Raw genomic sequence first — 24543 nt, forward strand, 5'->3', positions numbered from 1 at the left:
TCTCCTGTAATCGCCTGTCCAAGTCTGGAAATACCACCGCCAGCACACGCTTGTGGATGTGGGAGAGACGGCGGCGCCTGCGGTTCTTATGGCTCTCAGGTGAGTCCCCCAGCAGGACCCGTGCGATCCTCCGCGTCCAGCACCGGATATCCTGCCAGCGTTTCCTCACCTGGGACAGGCGCCGCTTGCGACCATCCGCACTCCTCACGGCACTGACGGCGGTCAGCCAGATCTGCTCCTTGGCAGGGGCGCCTACCTGTGAGGATGAACAAGTGACACTACATCAATACACCTGCAACATGTCACAGAGACACATATGAGAACAAATTAGCTGGTTACAACAAGGCATGTCATGCAGCCAACGCATTGCACCTTTGCCATAGGGACATACTCCTCTGGGGAAGGGCAAAAGCAGTACGTGCCAGTGAAAGTACCGAGGTGGAATGAGGGCAAAGACACAATCAATTATCAAGGCTCACACTGTGCATCACACCCACCCCTCCTGCGTCTGGGCACTGCTGGGAGGACTCTGCACCCACCCCTCCTGACTCTGGGCACTGCTGGGAGGACTCTGCACCCACTCCTCCTGTCTCTGGGCACTGCTGGGAGGACTCTGCACCCACCCCTCCTGCGTCTGGGCACTGCTGGGAGGACTCTGCACCCACCCCTCCTGACTCTGGGCACTGCTGGGAGGACTCTGCACCCACCCCTCCTGCATCTGGGCACTGCTGGGAGTGATAGGCACCCACCCCTCCTGTGTCTGGGCACTGCTGGGAGGACTCTGCACCCACCCCTCCTGCGTCTGGGCACTGCTGGGAGGACTCTGCACCCACCCCTCCTGACTCTGGGCACTGCTGGGAGGACTCTGCACCCACCCCTCCTGCGTCTGGGCACTGCTGGGAGGACTCTGCACCCACCCCTCCTGACTCTGGGCACTGCTGGGAGGACTCTGCACACACCCCTCCTGTGTCTGGGCACTGCTGGGAGGACTCTGCACCCACCCCTCCTGCGTCTGGGCACTGCTGGGAGTGATAGGCACCCACCCCTTCTGTGTCTGGGCACTGCTGGGAGGACTCTGCACACACCCCTCCTGACTCTGGGGACTGCTGGGGGGACTCTGCACCCACCCTTCCTCTGTCTGGGCACTGCTGGGAGGACTCTGCACCCACCCCTCCTGCGTCTGGGCACTGCTGGAAGTGATAGGCACCCACCCCTCCTGTGTCTGGGCACTGCTGGGAGGACTCTGCACACACCCCTCCTGCGTCTGGGCACTGCTGGGAGGACTCTGCACCCACCCCTCCTGACTCTGGGCACTGCTGGGAGGACTCTGCACCCACCCCTCCTGCGTCTGGGCACTGCTGGGAGGACTCTGCACCCACCCCTCCTGCGTCTGGGCACTGCTGGGAGGACTCTGCACACACCCCTCCTGTGTCTGGGCACTGCTGGGAGGACTCTGCACCCACCCCTCCTGCGTCTGGGCACTGCTGGGAGTGATAGGCACCCACCCCTCCTGTGTCTGGGCACTGCTGGGAGGACTCTGCACCCACCCCACCTGCGTCTGGGCACTGCTGGGAGGACTCTGCACCCACCCCTCCTGCGTCTGGGCACTGCTGGGAGGACTCTGCACACACCCCTCCTGTGTCTGGGCACTGCTGGGAGGACTCTGCACCCACCCCTCCTGCGTCTGGGCACTGCTGGGAGTGATAGGCACCCACCCCTCCTCTGTCTGGGCACTGCTGGGAGGACTCTGCACCCACCCCTCCTGCGTCTGGGCACTGCTGGGAGTGATAGGCTCCCACCCCTCCTGTGTCTGGGCACTGCTGGGAGGACTCTGCACACACCCCTCCTGACTCTGGGCACTACTGGGGGGACTCTGCACCCACCCCTCCTCTGTCTGGGCACTGCTGGGACGACTCTGCACCCACCCCTCCTGCATCTGGGCACTGCTGGGAGACATCAGGCATTCCCCCCCGGGACCTCCCCTACAGTACATAGTATGTGTGTCACACCTGGACACAATGGCAGAAGTCACAGTCACAAAAAAGGGACACAGTCTGTGCTAGTAGCCTCTGCACTCACCTGATACCCTGGTCGCCCATACAGCAGGGGGTACTGTGGGAGGATCACATCCAGCAATGCCAGGTTCTCCTCCAGGGTGAATGGCTGTGACCTCTCCACAGACCTTGACATGGTTCCAGGGAATCAGGAGCAGCAGCAGTGTGGTAGAATCGAAATATGTGCAGGCAAGTGATCCCTCATGGGACCTTGCTGCCTTATATCTGCCTTGCTGTCCTGTTTCATGCACAGGAGTACAGAGTGATTGGTCACTCACATTTGCATCCTATGTTTCCTCCAATCCCTTCAAACCTAGCACAGTCAGTGGGTTCTTATTGTGTTTTTTTCTTCAGCATGATGTCAACCCCACAAACACATTGCAACAAAGTAGATTCATTCCAACTGACTTCTGCTGTGCACCTTCCAGAACAAATTCAAACTTAAAACTTGGTCTCCATGACAACCAGCATGCATGTAGGCCTTAATACTTGTCCCTCATGTGTCCCCTATGTAAATTTGAGCTTCACACACAGGTACGGTGCGTTCCGGGGCCCTAGGGCACCCCAAATACATAGCAACGGCCCGTACAGGCGTGTGTACGGGCCGTACCACTATGAGTACGCATACGCAAGAACACCCATAGTGGTACGGCCGGTACACGCGTGCGTACGTTCACTATCACTATGGGTGTCCTCGTGTATGCGTACTCGCAGTGGTACGGCCCGTACACACGCCTGTACGTTCACTATCATCATGGGTGTCCTCGCGTATGCGTACTCGCAGTGGTACGGCCCGTACACACGCCTGTACGTTCACTATCACCATGGGTGTCCTCGCGTATGCGTACTCGCAGTGGTACGGCCCGTACACACGCCTGTACGTTCACTATCACCATGGGTGTCCTCGTGTATGCGTACTCGCAGTGGTACGGCCCGTACACACGCCTGTACGTTCACTATCACCATGGGTGTCCTCGCGTATGCGTACTCGTAGTGATAGTGAGCGTACAGGCATGTGTACGGGCCGTACCACTATGAGTACGCATACGCGAGGACACCCATGGTGATAGTGAACGTACAGGCGTGTGTACGGGCCGTACCACTGCGAGTACGCATACGCGAGGACACCCATAGTGATAGTGGACATACGCACGCGTGTACGGGCCGTACCGCTACGAGTACGCATACGCGAGGACACCCATGGTGATAGTGAACGTACAGGCGTATGTACGGGCCATACCACTGCGAGTACGCATACGCGAGGACACCCATAGTGATAGTGGACGTACGCACACGTGTACGGGCCGCACCACTACGAGTACGCATACGCGAGGACACCCATGGTGATAGTGAACGTACAGGCGTGTGTACGGACCGTACCACTGCGAGTACACATACGCGAGGACACCCATTGTGATAGTGAATGTACGCACGCGTGTACGGGCCGTACCACTATGGGTGTTCTTGCGTATGCGTACTTACTGACCGTACACATGCCTGTACGCTCACCATCACTATGGGTACACATACGGCAGCACTCCCATAGTGATATGGGAACGTACACAGGCCCTCTTAGCAGCAGTACAGTGGTTTTCACACATCACAGTGGTGACAGGCAGCACACAGGAAGGAATAGAGCTGACATACTTGTCCATGGATGGGCATCAAGGCATTGTCTGGGCAGTACTACATGTGTGGGGCACAGGTGTGAAAGGCTGTGATGTGGCACATGACTCCTGAGTCGAGAAGGCACCAGATGTATGATGAGATGTGTACACATGTAATGTGTGACGGTGCAATGTGTGCCAGGCATGCCCTTGACTCCTTTGACATGTGTGCATGTCGTACTGCACAGTTGTGATGAGCGTCACTGGCATGGCACGGACACCAACACACGGAGGTGTCCCCTGATGCCCGGTACAGGGGTTACCACACCTGACATGTCACTACCCACGGTGCACGATGTGACTATGTCATGTATGTGTGGGGGGTTCCCATTAGGTTGATGTTGGAGCTCCCTCAAAAGCTGCAGCTGTTGCAGCAACCAACATGTGTCTGTGTGTAGATTGACATTGCACACTGTTCCGCACACCATGCCACATGTGGTATCGGATGTGAGGTGCGTATGTATGCATGGGACACGGAGTAGCGTAACAAGGACATGTCTGCATCCTCTCTATGAATGTGTGGTGAGTCATGACATGTACACCTTCATGGCAAGGTGTGTGGGCTGTCCTAGTGTAATGTCATGTGACCTGTGGCTCTAGTGTTCCGCTACCAGTCTCTGCAATCGACATCCTACTTCTGCTGATGTGTGGATGTATGTCACTCCTGTCTTGCGTCTGGCTGTTCACTTGCACTGAGACACAGCTAATCCCATGCCATGGCATGTGGAGGTTCACAATCTCCGTGTGTAGCTGGGTCTTGGTAGGAGTGTCACCTGGCAGCCATACGTGTCCAGGGCATGTGGCACATACCTGACTCCGTATGTAGCATATGTGTATAGACAGATTAACATGTGCTCAGTACAAATTAATTGTTGTTGTGGTGCACTCACTCTTCCTTGTCACTTCCAAATTACTGCAGAGCGCCGCCTCTTCCCCGTCCAATTCCGGACTTGGCTGCCATGCGGGAGAATGACTGTATCCGGTGCTACCGCTTCCCCCAACGGTTGATTCTGGATTTGACGGCGAGACTGGCAACACACCTGCAACCACTGCACAGGTATCCTACGGCACTGACACCCAAGCTGAAGGTAATGGCAGCCCTACATTTTCTAGCCACGGGTACCTTTCAAAATACCATAGCTCATGTTGGTTGGGAACTTCCCCCAACGGTTGATTCTGGATTTGACGGCGAGACTGGCAACACACCTGCAACTGCTGCACAGGTATCCTACGGCACTGACACCCAAGCTGAAGGTAATGGCAGCCCTACATTTTCTAGCCACGGGTACCTTTCAAAATACCATAGCTCATGTTGGTGGCATGTCCCAGAGCATGTTCTGCCGTGTGCTGCATGATTTCTTAGAGGCCATGTTGATTCACCTGGATGACTTCATCCATTTTCCTACCCCTGAAATGTTGACTGGGGTCAAGCGTGGATTCTATGCCCTGGGAGGGATGCCCCATGTCATTGGGTCCATAGATGGGGCACATGTGGCTTTGGTACCACCACAGGCACAGGAGGTAGCGTACCGGAATCGCAAGCACTACCACTCCATCAATGCCCTTGTGGTGTGTCTGTCCAACATGGTGATTTCACATGTCTGTGCTCGTTTTCCAGGATCAGCACACAATGCCTACATCATGAGGCGTAGCAGGGTGCCTGAAATGATGACGCAGCTGCGCAACGAATGAGCATGTGTTGTTGGTGGGTACACTTTGTCTGTCCTGTATTTTGCGCAGACTTCCAGCACGACCGCTTCTCCTGTCCTGCTTATGTCCATGTGCTTTCCATGTAGGGGACGCTGGATATCCCAACATGCCATGGCTGATCACACCTCTCCGCAACCCCATCACGCCGGCCCAGCTCCGCTACAACACCGCCCATGGCCGGACAAGGCGAGTGATAGAGAGGACGTTTGGCCTCCTGAAGAGCCGATTCAGATGCCTCCACAAGACCGGCGGCGCCCTCCCATATGCCCCGGCGAAGGTCTGCAAAATTTCATGGTCTGCTGCATGCTGCACAACATGGCAGTTGAGAAAGCTGTGCCACTCATCCTGGATCAAGATGACCAGGACCATCCACCCGTGGAGGACGAAGGGCTTGGCAATGGGGCTAGTGGTGTGGAGGATGTGGAGCCGCAAGAGGACATCCGGACTCGGCTCATACGCGACTTCTTTGCTTAGTGGTGAGTACCAGTGTCTGAGTGTGCACGCATTGGTCCCTGTGTGGCATGTGTTGCGATGTGTGTCTCCACCTGCATGTATGGCATGTGAGTCAGAGGTGTGTGTGGGTGTGTCACTGGAGTGATGGTGCCAGTGATGGTTGTATTTCCCCAGTCATAATTGAGACCTAGCATGTTGTCATCCATACATGTGTCGAGTCCATGCACATGCAAGTGGCTGTGCTTTTTGTGGCTGACTTCTTGTGTGTCTCTCTTCCCCAGGTACTTGCGCATGCCGTCTGCTGGTTGCATTGTTGTGGCACTTCTATTCCTCATGGACACGTCATCGTGTGCTGACTCAGCGTTACAGGCACGGACACGTTTGGAAGTCTCCTTAGGGTAAGGGATGCATCAGGGGTGTATTGGGTGTGGCAGTTGTTCACTATGTATGCACACTGCCCCTGTCGATGTTTGGTTCCTCTGCAGACATGTTGCATCACCATGGTACACATTACATGCAGCTGGGTACACCTGAATAGATGGTCAGACTTGTTGACAGTCATCAGTGATGGGATTGTGGAATGTGATGATGGCATCAATGTGTGTAACACTGCCCTCGGACACATACGGTTTGCATTGGCTTGACATGCTGTGGGACTTCCACATCAGCGGATCAATGGTGTATGGCAGGCTCTCCGTGAGCAGCTGGGGGTGTTTAGCTGTTAGCCGACACTTCTGTGCCAGTTCCATGGCTATCACGCATTTGTGCTGCAGAAGGGGGGTGCCAGTGTTGGACCCACATGTTACTCCACATGAACTGTTCATGTGTACTTCGAGTTGCCTCTGCAATCCCGAATACATGACTAATAAAGGTGTCCCTATGCCTCCAAGGTGCCTCTTCTCAGTCAATGCTGGTGTGTTGCCACGGTGCATCCGGCATGTCTGGCATGGTTTTCCGTGATAGTGGCTATGTGTCTATGTGTCAAGTAGCAAGATGCAAGCTGTTTGTGTGGGATTAAACTGTGTATTGTGCATGATGTCCATGACTGTGTGGGTATTGTGACATGTGCCATCCCCATGCATCCAACGTTGGGCAGGCCACCATTCTCTGCATCCACCTGACTCAAGCTTGCAGGACATGGTTCTGCCACCTGTCCACACATACCTGGGTGCCCCCAGGACACTCCACATGATCCCTGACCTCTGCGCATGGCTGTCGCTGTACTCAATTTGTCTGTCGGCACGGTTGTGCGGCCACCCCCTCAGCTGGTTGGGCCCATCACGGGTGTGTATGGTGCTCCATGTCTGTCTTGCCTAATACACTGTGACCCATGTGTGTCCTGTGCCAGACTCAGGCCCCAGGGTGTGGATGGTTGAAGTCAAAAGAGAACTCAGGCATGTTTAGACTTTACAAGACACATGTAAGGTAATAATGCAACCAGCAGGCATCTTCTCTTCATGGTGTGACTTTTTATTTTAGTGGGGGGGGGGGTTGACATGAGGGGCTTTCCGGGTGTGTGGAATCCAAAGTTCACTAGGGGAGTTGGTGTCCTTGCCATTTGAAATCCTCAGAGTCCATGCCACAGTCTTTGTCAACATTGGTCAGACAGTGACCAGCAAGGCCATGTGGCAGAGAATGTCTTTTGATGCTGTGCTGCTGTTGCTCCAGTGGGCCAGGTGCCAGGCCAGGTGTCCTGGGAGATGGTGCTGTAGCGCCGACCCTCACGGTCTTTTCCGTGGACGACCCGCCCTCCTGCGGGGACCCTCAGAAGCAGGCCGTGACGATGTTTGGGATGCTCCATCGGATGTTTCCCCCTCCTCCTCCTGATCCCTCCCTGTGGGTGGTGATGTTCTACGCCTTCTGGCACAGGGAGGGTTGCCCATGTTGTCGGCCATCCGACGGAGTGTACTGTGAATTCCCGTGAACACCGCCACGAGCTCAGCCTGTCTGTCCTCCATCCTCCGTTGGTGTTGCAGTAGACAGGCATGTTGCTCCGCATGTTGCTGGGCATGCTGGGTCTTGATCCCCTCGAGGATGGACACAACCTGGGCCATGCCCGTGGTGTCCTGCCGGTATGTGTCCAGGATGTTTCGGACATGGGAATATACCGGTTCCCCAGCCAACTGGTCAGGCTGGCGCCTCCGCCGTCCTCCACTCCCACCACCCCAGCCTACTTGCGCCTGGCCTGCCGTTGTGGGCACATCGGGTCTCCGGGACCCCTGAGGGATGGCATTTGCGGTGTTGCCTGCCTCCTCCTGGGTGCCCGGAGAACCTTGTCCCTCCTGGACAGACTGGCTGCTTTGTGGTGGTGGGGCAGGGATCCTGGGTGTCTCCTGGGATGTGGCAGGAGTGGGGGTGGTGGTTGGCCCCGTTGTACCTGACGCAGGTGCTGCAGGTCGTTGGACACCAGAGGGGCCAGGTTGGTCGGGGTCGTCCACAGAGTGGTGAGAGTCGTCGCTGCCGGTGGGATCGGCCTCCCGCAGAGCCGGGTCCTGTGAGTCTTCCCCCCCAGTGTTGGGGGGTGAACCACGACATTGACCTGTGTGTGAGAGAGACAATGTTGATTTTGTTCCATGCAACATCCATGTTTCATTCGTTTCTAAGTGGGAACATTTCCTCTGGGAATTTGGATCTGTCTTGCATTCCACTCACAGTGCACTTGTGCATGGGTATGTCCCTTGGGCACAGCTTTGTCGACTTTAACTATGTGTGGCAAAGTCTTACTTGCTGCGTCAAGTGTGACTGCAGTCAGCAGTGGTGTGGGCAGGTTTGGCGAGCCGTGCATTGGCGCCTTCCGTGTTGCACTGTACGTGGGCACATGAAGTTGTTCCACACACTTCAATGATGCAGGTAGCTGTCGTTGTGCTGATGCACAGGTTGTGATATGGCCCTGTGTTTTGCCATGGAGGAGAGGGGGGGTGCTGGCACTGGCCACCCTTGTCTACATGCACGCAGTCCACCTGCTGACGAGCAGACATTCCCACACACCACAAGGCTGATTTGCTCTCCCTGTGTCTCCCTCCCTCTCTGTCCCCCTCTCCCTCCCTCTGTGTGTCAGCCTCCTCCCTCTGTCCGTCTCCCTGTGTCTCCCTTCCTCTCTGTCCCCCTCTCCCTCCCTCTGTGTGTTGGCCTCCTCCCTCTGTCCGTCTCCCTGTGTCTCCCTCCCTCTCTGTCCCCCTCTCCCTCCCTCTGTGTGTCGGCCTCCTCCCTCTGTCCGTCTCCCTGTGTCTCCCTCCCTCTCTGTCCCCCTCTCCCTCCCTCTGTGTGTCGGCCTCCTCCCTCTGTCCGTCTCCCTGTGTCTCCCTCCCTCTCTGTCCCCCTCTCCTTCCCTCTGTGTGTCGGCCTCCTCCCTCTGTCCGTCTCCCTGTGTCTCCCTCCCTCTCTGTCCCCCTCTCCCTCCCTCTGTGTGTCGGCCTCTGTCACCTCAGTCCAGCTTCCTGGGCACACACTGTTAGCAGTTCTTTGAATGGCCCTTGGATTGTTGCTGTGAGTTTGTTTCTGATCTCCAGGCACCCATTGGGTGTAGTGTCTGCGCTGCTGCTGTGGTGGTGTGTGCTGCCACTCTTTCACAGTGTTGGCTGTTCATTAGCTGCTGTCATGTGCAAAAACGTGCCTTCACCCCCATGTGTTAATGCAAGGCGTCCGCCATTTGCTGGCAAGTCTTTCCTGTGTGGGGACACACTGTTTGTCTGGCTGTGACCTAGGCTATATGGGCAGAGGGCATTGTTGTCTGCTTCTGAGTTGCACTATGTGATTTTTGGGGCCCACCCTCCCGCCATCCGGCTTACCGTGTCATGTGTTGGTGTCTTCTGTGGCCTGTGACTTGACATTGTCCAGCTGGGTGCATGGGGCATGGTGGCGCCAGTGGCATGTGCATGTTCATGGAGTGTGGTTGAGTCATGCGATAGCTTGGGGTGGTTGCGTGCCTGTTTGTGTGTTTGGTTGTGGATGACGTTCCCCCCATGTGAGGTGCGTTGTTTGTGTACTCACCCGGGTCTCGGAGTCCTCCTAATCCTTCGACTGCCTCCACCGGCAGTATGGCCATCACCCTCTCCTCCCAGGGATGGTAGTGTACAGGTCTGCGGGACGGCCCTCCTCCAGTGACGTTTTCCTGGTTGTGTTCATCCGTCATCTTGGCTCGGACCCTCCTCCGCAGATCGTACCACCTGGCTTGGCATTCCTGCTTGTTCCTTCTGGTGTCCACAACAGCATTCACAGCATCGACGATGGTCTGCCACATGGCTGTTTTTGCTGAAATGCTGGTCTGTCTGACCAATGTTCCAAAGAGGTGTGGCCCGACTCTGAGGATTTCATCGACAAGGATCTCCAACTCTCGGCTAGTGAACTTTGGATTCTTGTTAGTGGGCATGGTGAGGGGTGTGGGTGTGGATGGTGGGGGGGGGGGTGTGTGGATGGTTGTGGGTGTGGTTGTGCAGGTGTGTGTATGAATGTGATGAGGGGGTGTTTGTGAAGGTGGTTGTGTGAAGGTGTGCAAGTGTAAGGTGTGGTAAAGCTTCTAGTATGGTGCTGTAGGTTGTCTGTGGGGTCTGGCAGCAGTGAGTCTGTTGCAAAGGCTCATGGTTTGTGTGTGTGGGTTCTTTTTATTGGTCCATTGGTGGGTGTGGCTGTGTTTGAACTTTGGGTGGGTGTGTTATAAGGAGTGGTGGTGTTTTGGGCCTCTGTTTGTTTTTGGCAGTTGCAGGTCAGTGAATGTGTTGTTTTAGTGGTTGTTGGACATGTTTAGTGGCTTTGTGCCATTCGAAGGGTGTATTCTTGTGTTGTTTTGGTTTGTCCTGGTTGTGTACGAGCGTTTTTAGCGTGTGTACGGTGTGTACATGGGCCATTTTGTTGTACAGTGCTGTCCTTGTGTGTGGCTTGGTACGACTCGTACATGCGGTTGTGATGTTGGGGCCTGGGGTGCGCTCTGTACTTAGAATGTTGTGGTGGGGGTACGCTCCATGCATACGCGGGTGGGGGTACGACTCTAACGTACACGGGTGTAGATACACGGGGGTACGACACGTACAGGGGTGTACATACAGGGGGGGGTACGACACGTACAGGGGTGTACATACACGGGGGTATGACACGTACAGGGGTGTACATACAGGGGGGGGTAGGACACGTACACGGGTGTACATACACGGGGGGTACGACACGTACATGGGTGTACATACATGGGGGGGTACGACACGTACACAGGTGTACATACATGGGGGTACAACACGTACAGGGGTGTACATACACGGGAGTACGACACGTACAGGGGTGTACATACAGGGGGGGTACGACACGTACACGGGTGTACATACCGGAGGGGTACGACACGTACACGGGTGTACATACATGGGGGGGTATGACACGTACAGGGGTGTACATACACAGGGAGTATGACACGTACAGGGGTGTACATACAGGGGGGGTACGACACGTACACGGGTGTACATACACGAGGGGTACGACACGTACGCGGGTGTACATACACGGGGGGGTACGACACGTACAGGGGTGTACATACACGGGGAGTACGACATGTACAGGGGTGTACATACAGGGGGGTACGACACGTACACGGGTGTACATACACGAGGGGTATGACACGTACGCGGGTGTACATACACGGGGGTACGACACGTACAGGGATGTACATACAGGGGGGGTAGGACACGTACACGGGTGTACATACAGGGGGGGTACAACACGTACACGGGTGTACATAAACGGGGGGTACGACACGTACACGGGTGTACATACACGGGGGTACGACATATACACGGGTGTACATACACGGGGGGTACAACACGTACACGGGTGTACATACACGGGGGGTACGACACGTACAGGGGTGTACATACAGGGGGGGTAGGACACGTACACGGGTGTACATACAGGGGGGGTACGACACGTACACGGGTGTACATACATGGGGGGTACGACACGTACACGGGTGTACATACACGGGGGGTACGACACGTACATGGGTGTACATACACGGGGGGTACGACACATACAGGGGTGTACATACAGGGGGGGTAGGACACGTACACAGGTGTACATACAGGGGGGTACGACACGTACACGGGTGTACATACACGGGGGGTACGACACGTACACGGGTGTACATACACGGGGGTACGACACGTACAGGGGTGTACATACACAGGGGTACGACACGTACAGGGGTGTACATACAGGGGGGTAGGACACGTACACGGGTGTACATACAGGGGGGGTACGAAACGTACACTGGTGTACATACACGGGGGGTACGACACGTACAGGGGTGTACATACACGGGGGGTACGACACGTACACGGGTGTACATACACGGGGGAGTACGACACGTACAGGGGTGTACATACAGGGGGGGTACGACACGTACACGGGTGTACATACAGGGGGGGGGTACGACACGTACACGGGTGTACATACACGGGGGGTACAACACGTACAGGGGTGCACATACAGGGGGGGTAGGACATGTACACGGGTGTACATACAGGGGGGGGTACGACACGTACACGGGTGTACATACAGGGGGGGTATGACACATACATGGGTGTACATACACGGGGGGTACGACACGTACACGGGTGTACATACGGGGGGTACGACACGTACACGGGTGTACATACACGGGGGGTACAACACGTACAGGGGTGTACATACAGGGGGGGTACGACACGTACAGGGGTGTACATACAGGGGGGTTGTACATACACGGGGGTGTACATATACGGGGGGTACGACTCGAACGTACGGGGGCTGGGGGGGTGTTGGGTGCGTATGCGGGCACATGTCTCCATGGTTGCTATGGGTGTTCGGTGCGGACGGTGTTTTTTCCATACGGTTGTAACTTCTGACGCACGGGATGGATCGTGATTCCGCGGTCGGACTTCACTTTTCACATTTGTACGGTGATTCGTCCGAGGACTTGTCGGACACATTTTCCGACACGAGGACGTGTGGGGAATGATTCCCAATGCGATTCGTATGGTCTTTTTCCCATGCGAATCGTAATTGGCAGTTTGTACGGCACTTGTACGATTCGTACGGTAAAAAGACCGGATACGAGTCGTACGGGGAAATTTTTTACTGGATCGTAATTGGCACCCAAATCTAAGTATGTTTACCAATGCCTTCTGATCAGTTGTAAGCATGACATTCCTCCCCCAGATAAAATATTGAAATTGTTGCAACACCCAACAACAAGCCAAAAGTTCTTTCTCAATAACATATATTTTTTCTCATTTTCCCTTCAAAACCTAGGCGCAAACCCCACCATTGATTCACCTCTGCCTTCTTTTTTCCGAGTAAGTGGAGCACCCAAACCGTCATTACTCACATCCACCATGATGATGCACTCCCTAGTAAAGTCAAATGGTGCCAGAACTTCAGCAGAGACTACGTCTTTCTTCAGAGCTGTGCATTCATCCTGGCACTCATCACTCAAAAAAACCTTGCTTTTTCTTGAGCAGTTCTCTCAAATGTACATTTTTTGCCAAAAATATTTTTATAAACTTTGCATAGAATTTGCAAACCCCTGAAAGGATGCAACTTGCTCTATGGACTGGGAGCCTTTGAAATAGTTTCCACAAGATCCAGTCTAGGTTTCACACATTTTTCAGATATAATTAATATTCAATGCTACTTTTTACAAATTCTAACTTTTTAACATTTGCCACAATACCAAATGTGTTCAACCTTCCCAAAACCATGTGCATATGTCTGTCATGACCTTGAAGATCTTCCCCTGCTACTAGGATGTCATCTTGGAACATCCCAACTCTCTTGATATATTTTACTACATCCTCCAACACCCACTGGAACACTAAGGCTACAGATGCCAATCCAAAAGGCATCATGCTGAATTGAAATGTGCCAACAAATGACAAAAAAGCTGTTAAATGTCATGTCCAACACCACTTGAAGATAAACAGACACCAAGTTGATCTTACAAAACACTTTGGCACCTGCAAATGTAATAACGATGACATCTATACGAAGAAGGGGGTGAGCATCTACCCATATTACCTTGTTAAGGCTCCTCAAATCCACACAAACTCTCAGCTGACCACTTCTTTCCTCGCAATCACCAGAGTAGATAACCAAGGTGACGAGTCTATATGTTCTATAACCCTATCTTCAAAGATTTTCCTGAGAATTTGTTCTAAGTTTTCCCGGACCCAAAAAAATGCTTATTTCTCAGTGTGTGCTTAACAGGGTAAACACCAAACTGTACCTTAATTTTGTGTTTGAACCCTATGATCCTACCTAGTTTGTTACTGAAAACTGCCTTGTACTTTGAAGTCCAGTCATTGATAGAATCTTGAACCTGCTCACTGGGTCCACCATCCATAACTAAAGACACTTGAACCTTCCTTCCAGGCCTTAACGTCATACCAGATAAACACAGATGGTACCAACTTAAAATGTTCAAATCCTTTTGGACACATACACCTTGCCAAAGATCTCTTTTTCCTTAAATTTCATGTGACGTTTAAAATAACCTGTAAGTTCAATCTTCCTTCCATCATATGTTACAGGGTTTCTGTCTAGTGGCAACAGTTTCTTCTCATCACCACGAGTTTGATGCCATAGTTCATCGGTGATCATAGCCATTCTTGCACTGGAATCAATCAATAAATGTATCACCTTCCCGTCAGCTATGATGTTTTCATGTGGGTCAACCCAGTTGCCTTGCCACCCTGCACTACCAGAGCTACATCCTTTCCCCCACTGAACTCATCATCTAAACTGTCACTGTCTATGCTATCAGGCACTGAGTTTACCTTATCCTTCTGAGACTGGCACACCTTGGCAAAAAGACCTACCTTCCCACATGCTCTTCACTTCACATTTTCTGCTGGGCAAGAACGAACATTAGACAAACGACTCGGATTATCGCATCTAAAACAAATGTTATTTTTCCCTTTTTACTTTGAATTGCCTAATTCTTTAACGACAAGAACACTATTCTGTTCCTTGTATGTCAATTCCTTACACAACTTTTGTAATAATTCTATACTCTTTGCTATATCTATAGTTTCTATCAGTGTAGGATTCTTCAAAGTCAATAACTTTTCTTGAACCTTTTTAGCCCAACAAAGCACAACTATCTGATTCAGGACTAGCTGTGAAGTGAAATTCTCAAATTCGCACTCAGCAGCAAGCATGTGGAATGCTGCTACATAGCAATCTATCAACTCATCTTGTTGTTGCTCCATACTATAGAACTTGTGTCTGTTTACTATCAGGCTATGTTGGAGATCAAACTGCTTTTCAGGTTTTTGCACAGCCAATTAATATTTATCAATATCCTTCTCTATTTCAACTAACTCGTATGGTGGTAAATGTTCATCTATAGATTGTCCCTCAAAACAAAAACTATGGGGCTCATGACGATGGCGGAACGATCGCCACCGCCGGGCCTGCAGTAGCGATCTTTCTGCGATCACATTGAGATTTACCCACCGCCATATTAGAATGGTGGTGGGTATCCCGGCGAATGCAAAGTCCGTCCGCCGCTTTTCCGCCTGTGGCAATTGGGATGATTGCCTGGTGGCCGGAGCAGGGCCACTAATATGGTAGCGGTGCCTAGCAGGCACCGTCCACCATATTAGGATGTGCATGGCCAGGCACCTTTCCATGGCGATACCGCCATGGAAAGGCTGACGGGGATTGAGTTTGGGGGCCCGTTGTTGGGGGGAGGGGAGGGGTGTTGCTGCACTGGGGGTACCATTTCCATGCACAAGGTGGTGCCTGCCATGTTGTGCATGGAAATGCGCAATAGGCATTTTACAACACTGCAGTGGTGCTGCAGCCAGCAGTACTGTCCGCAATGTTAAAATGCTGGTTGCGGCCACCATGGAGGCGGTCACATCCTGATTTGGAGTGCGGGACCGCCACCTTACAGGGCGGTCCCCTTACTGCTAGGGTGGTGGGCAGACTCATGTCCGCCCACCATCCTAATGACCCCCTTAGTTCTAACAGAAATCTTTTCCTCTCAGAACAATCCTTAGTCCCTCCTATAGCACTAAGATATAGTGGAAGCTCTATACCAATTCTTCCATGGAATAGATGGTTCACTCGGTGTCTGGAGAAAAGTAGGCAGGGCATTATTATTCTACTAGTTGGTATGCAGGTACTGTTGTGAGAGTGAGAAACCCTAAAAACATAATCATACTTTTTTAAATGACTTTGCATCCCACATATGGGTGAAATAGAAAACAAAATAAGACAACTGTTTAGGTTTAACCGTGATGTCACTGTATGTACTAATATCACACACAGCTGGCTGGCTGTGACAGTATCACTTCACAAGTTTTACCAAAAGAGTTAGAGTTGGTAGTGACTGAGTAGTTTTGCCTTGTAGAAAAAATACTGTGGAATTTATGAAAAGTTCAAAATATAAATACTGATGGTACTCAGTTACAATGTGTGCATTTCCAGTTAATCACAGTGATTGCTTGCCATGCAATGCATGCGTGTCACAGCTGATGCCAACAACCATCAGAATCCAATTCAAAATTCTGTGATATGTGTGGGTCACAGTTGAAAAAACTCAATTCAATATGGTGCGTCTAGTGCTCATAAATGCCACTGTAATGCATTGCTTCAAGGCACACGCAGTGCTCTCAGACACCGGAGAAGACGCACACTAGCGAGGGCAGAGATGTGGCGCAGCGGCCAGGGTGACTGACTCCGGAATCTGGGGATCACGGTTCGATCCCCGGCGCCGATGGCAGATTAACCCAGCACCATGTGATTCTGGGCAATAGCTTGCTTAATCTTCCCAATGGCCCGCAGCGCCTAGAGACCCTTACGGGTGATTGTTCGTGCTTTACAAATGTGGATTATTATTATAGCACAATGAGCAGCTGGCTCGTGCTCGAAAAGGGGCTGACCATGGACTGTATGACTGGCTCGCGCATTAGAAAGTGCACCGACAATACTCTCGACTGTAGAAATAGCCTACTCGTGCAGCACACAAACAGTTTGGCCGCCGCACTGGCCCTGGCAGTTCCTTCGCACTCACCCGAAGGTTTTTGCACATACGGGACAGTGGGCTTAGTCTGGACAAAAACCGATGAGCAAACAGGCAACCAGTTTGAACAAGAAAGAACATTTTCGGCTATAGGCCTGATAGTGTTTTGGTCAGGTAAAAGTCCTCAGCTGCTCTTGTTCAAAGAAGTGCTCAGACCGGTCATGTTGTAACGCATACGCAGGTACATAAATCCTTGACTGTTCTCAACTCGTCACCAAATTTATGGTGATAAAAGCAAATCACACTAAACTCAGGAGATAAGAGAGGAGTCAGTTTATTGTCCACAGTCTCAACGACCTCCAGTCTTGAACTGAATAAAATAGAATATTCACTTGGTTATATTTCTATAGCAATAGAACATAGAACATGGAATGTAGTGTGAAAGACTCATCACCACACTCTCCTAGGTTCCACCTGCAAATCCATTGGCACCAGTGTTGGAAAACCAATCAACACCAGAGACCTTTGGTGGCGGGGGGATGTGAAAACTAACTTTTCTGACCTAAACCAAAGGTTTCACAGAGGCTCCATCTCGATACTGGTATCCATCCACATTGCGCACTTTCTCTCGATGCCAGCCCACTGCCTGGTTTCACTGAAGGCTGCCAATGTGGGGGGGAGACCTTTCAACTGAGAAAAACCTGGTCCTTGTAACCAAACCATGCTTCACCATGGCCAGACTGAAAACTTACCCTTGGCAAAGTCTAACATGACTAGTTGGCAGCAGTTGGTGCTTTGTGCTATTTAGTGTTGTTTTATGTAAAACATTGAAATTTCACATCTTTGGCTCCTCATAATGAATTTATGTTGTTTTGATGTAATTTTGTTCAATACGTTATTCTCTATTTTTGTAAATTGGAGTGTGTTGCACCTGGCTCTCTCTGCTGGGCCACCTCCCCCAAACCTCTTGCCTTTTTCCCTCCATTTCTGAATGTGTTTTTGTTGGCCTTAGATCTCTGTGCACTGTGCACTTTACCACTCCTCACCAGTGCTAATGTGCCTGTGCTCTCTCCTTTACAATGGTTACATTGGTTTGCACCTGATTGGCATATTTTATTTATTTATAAGTCCCTTGTAGAGTGGTATATCACATACCCAGGGCCTGTAAATTAAATGCTATTTGTGAACCAGGAGCACTTGTGGTGCCACCTACTAAATTAGCCCCATAAAACATGTCCCAAGCCAGCCATTTTATCCTGAATGTGGTTTTAAACTGCCAGTTTGACTTGACAATATAACCCCAAGTTTAAACTCACCTTATAATGCATATGTCACCCTAAAGGAAGGCCCTAGGTAGCACATAGGGCAGGATACATTGTAATTAAAATGTTGGACATGTACTTTTAATTTTAACAAGTCCTGGTGCTGAAAAATTAGTTATTAACTACTGTGTGGCCTACCTGTCCCATTGGATAACATTAGGTTGCTTTTGATTGAGAATAGAAAATAATTTAACGTTTGGTATCTTCGAAATTGTATTAATAATTAATGGTACAGTCATTTTAAGTTATAATTTTGAAAATGCGACAGTTAGAAAGTTGGCATTTTTCTGTCCTGAGCCATTTGGTGCGTGTAATTTTCCTTGGGTCACTTGACTGGGTGTTACTGACAGAGTTTGTGAATTACTCCCCGGCAGTCACACATTAGATGTATTTTGTGTGCCTGAGCATGTCATCTGCTGGCAGCATGAGGGGCGGAGCTCTGCACGGCCCAACTTGTAACTGAATAGGCTGTACTCTGTCTTCACACAAAGGGCTTTTCACCTCCACATTTTCTCTGCAGCCAGCTTGGATCCAGGGCAGGGGAGTCAGGAAACTCAAAGCACTTCATAGAGAAGCTTCTACAAACTTCCCCCAACTACAAAGGAGGCACCAGATATAAAAGAAGGGCACCCTTCTACTCACTTTCCAGACCTGCGGAAGGACTCTCAGAGGACAACCTGCTGCTGTGATCTGCTATGCACTCTGCAAGAATGCTTTGCTGTACCTGGTGGGGCTGCTTTGCTGCCTGGAGACTACCTTAAAACCTCAGAGGGCAGCCCTGCTGTTTGAGCTTTGCATCCAGGACGACCATAGTGTCTCAAATGGCTAGTTTTACTCCTCAGAACCACCGGGACTTAAATGTCTCCAGCCATTTTGAACCCGCACCTGGACCCAGTCTGAGTGAATCCTGAGCTCCCAAGTGGTGTATCACCAGTCCTGGACCCTAAGTTGAGGTGTTAAATGACCCAGATAGCAAAAATCAAAACTTGGTACCTTAAAAATATTTGGTTAAAAACTGCTCGGAGAACTGAGGGAAGACCGGGACCAACCTGTTTGTGGATCCACTCAAGGTGCATCACTGGTCAGCCTGACTTCGTGGCAGCTCCAGAAACATTCTTCCCAGCAGCAGCAAATCCTTTTCATCAGTCCTTTGTCAAAGGGCTACCTGACCTCCTGGAACTGGTTTACGCTACAGCCTCCTGCCTCATCCAGCTGAAGATTTTCAATTTCCCAAAAAGTTCGAACATAGAAATCTTCACTGAATATTCTTGCTGATGATGACGTTCTTTCCTCAAACACCGCCTGCAGCCTTGCCCTGCTGAAACGTACCTTTTCAGACAAATTTTCTTTAAAATTCTTCTAAGTTTGCAGGTAAGCACTGACCGGGCCTAATCCACATTTTGTATCCAAACCACCCTCCATTGCTGTCAACCATATTTTTCAACTTTGACCTGATCTCACAAGACTAGATGTCCACAATTGGCACTTTGATCTTTTAGGCGCTAGGTTTTACTAAAATTCTTAAAAAATCATAACTCCAGTTCTACTGACTTAGTTACTAGTACTCTATTTTTCTTGTTTTATGTTTTCACATTATTATTGTTTGTGTGTTGCATAAATACTTTCCACATCACCTCTAAATTAGCCTGGCTTCTTTTGTGCCAAGCTACCCAGAGTTAGGCCCATGTTAATTTGGTGATTTACCTTGACAGGGGTGAGTTTTATTGTGTTGTCCTTTTGAAATTTTTACTATTTGATATTTCTAAATGCTTTACACATTTTATTAAATTTAGTCTGTGGCTTTGTGCCATAGCTACCAGGGGTTGAGCTCAGGTTAAAATATGGAAACCTTACTTGACCTAACAAGAATAGTCCATTCTTACTACCATCCACTACAACTAATAATCAGTTTTCCGACACATGTCATAAAACAAACCTTATTACTGCAGAAAATAAACATCTTCCTCATTCTGGCAAAAACTTAAATTTTAAGCTTCCTTTCCTTTTATGTATGCATTGGAAATCATTGCATGCAGTTAAAGGCTAGTTTAACAACAACTGTCAATGTGTATGTACCTGTGTGAGGTATGTGACTGCTCTCAAACATTCTATTAAAAATGATCTTTGACGAGGCACACTATCAGCTGCACAAGGGAGGAACGTTGTTATAGCATATTTTACTTCAAGCTGAAGGAATGTGGATGTTACCTGGCAAAAATAGACAATAGAAGAGTCTCATGAGGCCATAGCCAAGGGGAGGTAGAGAGGGTTGGCCATGTTTTTTTTATGTTTAAAAGACTTTATTGTGATTCAATACATACCATATTACAGAATAAGATCTATAATGAGAAACCAAGTTTACATATGGTATTTAAAAACATAGGAGCAGAATACATCAAAGTCTTTATCATATTACATTAGTGGAAGAAGGGAACGGGGGAAAGGGTGAATATCGATATCTTAAGCATAATCATCTAAGAAGAATGTTCAAATTTATAATTCAATACTGGAAAAATAAAACACATATTATATATTAACCTAAGAGTGTCAATGTATATATAATTACAATAGAAAGGGAATAGGATGTTCTAGTTTAAAAGTCTTTCTAATCTGGAACCAGATGTTATGCCAAAAGGAAAGTGTACTTGGACACCCAAACAGCATATGTATATGATTTGCCTTAGGAAAACCACAAGACCAGCAACTCGCAGTAGCATCAGAGGAAAATTTGGAACAATTTAGCGGGGTAAAATGTAATCTGTGATAAATGAAAAATAGGGATTGAGTAATACTTGCTTACCTGGAAATGTTAAATATACATGCCCATATCACATTCCAAAAAGTAACTTCCGAAGTAATACCAAGGTCCTGTTCCCATAAGGATTCCAACTTGGATTTGGTTCGAGAGGGGTCCAGAAGAGACAACGTTTTACAGATAAATGTGCCTTTAGGACCGGATTTCAGGAAATCTGTAAGATCAGAAACAGAAGGGATTGAAAGAGTGGCCTGTTGTAATGACGCATAAACATCCAGAATGACATCTACTAATGATAAATAAAGCAGATAAAAGGACTTGGGGCAATGATACTGAAGACAAAATTTAGGAAAAGAGATAGGAGAATCCTTATGAAAAAGCTGAGATATCCACATAAGACCCTTATCCCTCCAAGTACGCCAAAAAAGAGAACGATTATTACGTTTAATTAACAAATTATGCCATAATGGCATTTTCAAAAAAAAGAGAAGGAGTCAAAGTAATGGGGAGAGATGTAGATTCAATTATTGATGCCATATTTTGTAGAATATCTGAGCGAATAAACAACTTCGTGGAGGAAAAAGAAAGTATCTCTTTGAAAGTAAAACAAGCTATAAATGCTTTTTCAAGCTCTAGCCACAATGAAGAGAAAGGTGTAAACAAATCAGAGGTCCAAAAAGATGGTTGGTGTAGGGCAAAGGCTTTATGATACTGAATAAAATTCGGAAAATCCAACCCTCCCGCTGATTTAAGTCTCTGTAAAGTAATTAAGGCCACTCTTGACTTTTTATTGTTCCATGAAAAAATCTCATAAGAATCGAGTTAGTTTTCTTAAAAAAATATTTTGGAATATGCACAGGTACCATAGAAAGTAGATACAGTGAAAAGGAGAAATCATAATTTTAATAGAGTCAAAGCGACCCCACCATGACAAAAATTAAGGATTCCAAGAAGATATTATATTCTCAATTTTAGTATTAATTTCCCTAAAATGTATTTTTATGGTTTCCAGAATAGAGGTAGTGAACCAAATCCCTAAGTATTTAATCTTGGCCGAAGTTGACCACTTATACCCGGAAGAATTATAAGAATGACTAAAAGTACAATTACTAAATAGATTTATTTTATATCCTGATACATGCTAATATGAAGATATTTACTGCAAGAGCGAGGGTACGGAACTTTCAGGAGAGGAAACAAACAAAAGAATATCATCTGCATATACAGCATACTTCAAGTGATGGTGAACATATGGAAAGCAAGAAATAGAAGAATTATTATAGATGCGAGCAAGAAAGGGCTCAAGCGCTAAGAAGAATAATATAGGAGAAAATGGGCATCCTTGTCTAGCTCCTCTATGAAGGGGAAAATAGGAAGAAACTTTACCATTAACTAACACTGATGTACAAGGAGCACAGTATAAAAGAGAAATACAAAGCCATGCCATTTTAATGATTGAAGCATAAATTCCCAACTTGTCCTATCAAACGCTTTCTCAGCATCAATGGCTATGGCTGACGAGGGCCATTTAAAAGCAACAGATTTACTGAGAACATTAAGAAACAGGCATGCATTATCTGATAAGTCTTCCCTTCATAAAACAAGATTGCTCTTTTTCAATAGGATGAGGCAGAAACAATTCCAATCAAAGAGCTAAAAGCTTAGCAAATATTTTGTTGTCCACATTTAATATAGAGATCGGCCTATAGTTTTTACAATCATGAGGATCTTTCCAATCTTTGTGAATTAAACAAATGATCGCTTCTTGAAAGGAATCTGTAGTGAAAGAAGATTCAATAAAATGTTTAAATAACCAAAATAGATAGGGAAGCAGAAGGTGAGAGAAGTGAAGAAAAAATTCCACTGTGAAACCATCAGGGCCTGGTGTTTTCCCCAACTTTAATGACTTTAATGCTCCAGACAATTCCTCAGAGATAAGATATTCCTCTAAAGAATCAAAGTCCAGATCAGGGGGAGTGACATGGAGAGTCTGATCCAAATACTCCGTAATTGGGAAAGAGGGAGGAACTTCCTCCGGGGTATATAAAGATGTATAGCATTTTGCTAATTCCTTTAAGATAGCTTGTTGATAGGTGATTGACTGCCCCTCTGAAGAGGATATAAAGTCAATAATGTGTCTCTCTTTTTAATTATTTTCATAATTCGCTAGCAATCTACCTGCTTTATTTTCCCCACCATAGTATCGGGCACTGTTCCTCAAAGGAATATGGTTAGCTTCCTCAGTAGAGCTATTATTAAATCACAATTTGGCAGTAACAAATTATGCAACTCTGAAGGCACTTTAAAAGAGAAGTCTCGTTGATCCAAAGATTTAATTGATGAAAGTAATGTTTTATGTTCTTGTGCTTTGCTTTTCTTTTTCTTAAAGTTGTTATTTAAAATAAAACCCCTTGCAGATGCTTTAAACGTGTCCCACAATAGGGCAGGTGAAATCTCTGAATTATCATTGAAGGAGAACAACTCTTAGGCAAAGGAGATAAAAGAACTAGAAAATTTTCTAAAGCAAAACATTATTGAATCTCCATCTATGTGACGGTGGTCTAGGGGGAACCAAATCCAAGTCAGTGGCATGATCAGAAAGTACAACTGGAGTAACGTGAGATTGCACAAGGCATTGTGAAAGTGATTTTGAAAGAAAAACATGGTCTAGTCATGACAGTGTACCATGAGTAGCAGAGTAAAAAGTATAGTCCTTAGTTGTAGGGTTAGATCAGTTTTTGCAGGGCCATACACATTCAATATAGTTAAAGGAATATTGCCTACCTGAACATTAACAATAACCCACCTATCAGCATCATCCGTTTCTCGTGAAACCACAGTAAGATTAAGAGACATATTACATAATATCACAACCCCAATCTTTCTAGACACATAGGGAGAAACAAATACATGTCCCACCCAGTGTAAGGATCTTACCCGGAATAGATTCTGCAGGAGCGCCACGGAGTTTGAGGTGAAGCCGTTGCTAGACCCCTGCCTTCCCCCACCACCTAATGCCTCTATCAGACTCTAGAGAGCACTGGTAATAGGGGAAAGCAGGGAAACAAAACAAGGAAAGAGGGGAAGAAATCTCTGTAGCCACAGCCAACTGCCTCTTCTGTATGTCGCAACGTGGATGTATCTGGTATCAGTGAAGCTCGCTGGATAGTGTATCTGAAAGAATAGCAGAACTGGGTAAGAGGGTTGAGAAGAGGGGAGATAAGGCAGAAAGGTGTTCACCAGAAAAAAAGGAGGTGCAATACCTAGTGTCTACTTGAAGATGACAGTACGCTTTATGTGAACAATCTTGGGAGGAGTTCTTCTCTTCTACAATTTATATCCTAAACATAGAAAAACATGTAAGAGTCAGATTTACCTCCAATCGCCTCCCCCTTCCCTTTCTACATGCCCATTCCCCGTTACCGGCTCTTCCAGCAGGACGATGATCACATGTTCAACGGAGCTCCGGGATAGCCACAGTCTGTTTGCAAAGAGTTCCCAGTAGACTGTATGAGGAGGTGTCGTTTGCTCATCCACTCTTGGTTTTGTAAGGATAGTTCCACTGTGCCTCACATACGAAGTCCAGAGAGGCAAG

This window comes from Triturus cristatus, chromosome 10, assembly GCF_964204655.1.
Source record: "Triturus cristatus chromosome 10, aTriCri1.1, whole genome shotgun sequence".
Taxonomy (NCBI): domain Eukaryota; kingdom Metazoa; phylum Chordata; class Amphibia; order Caudata; family Salamandridae; genus Triturus; species Triturus cristatus.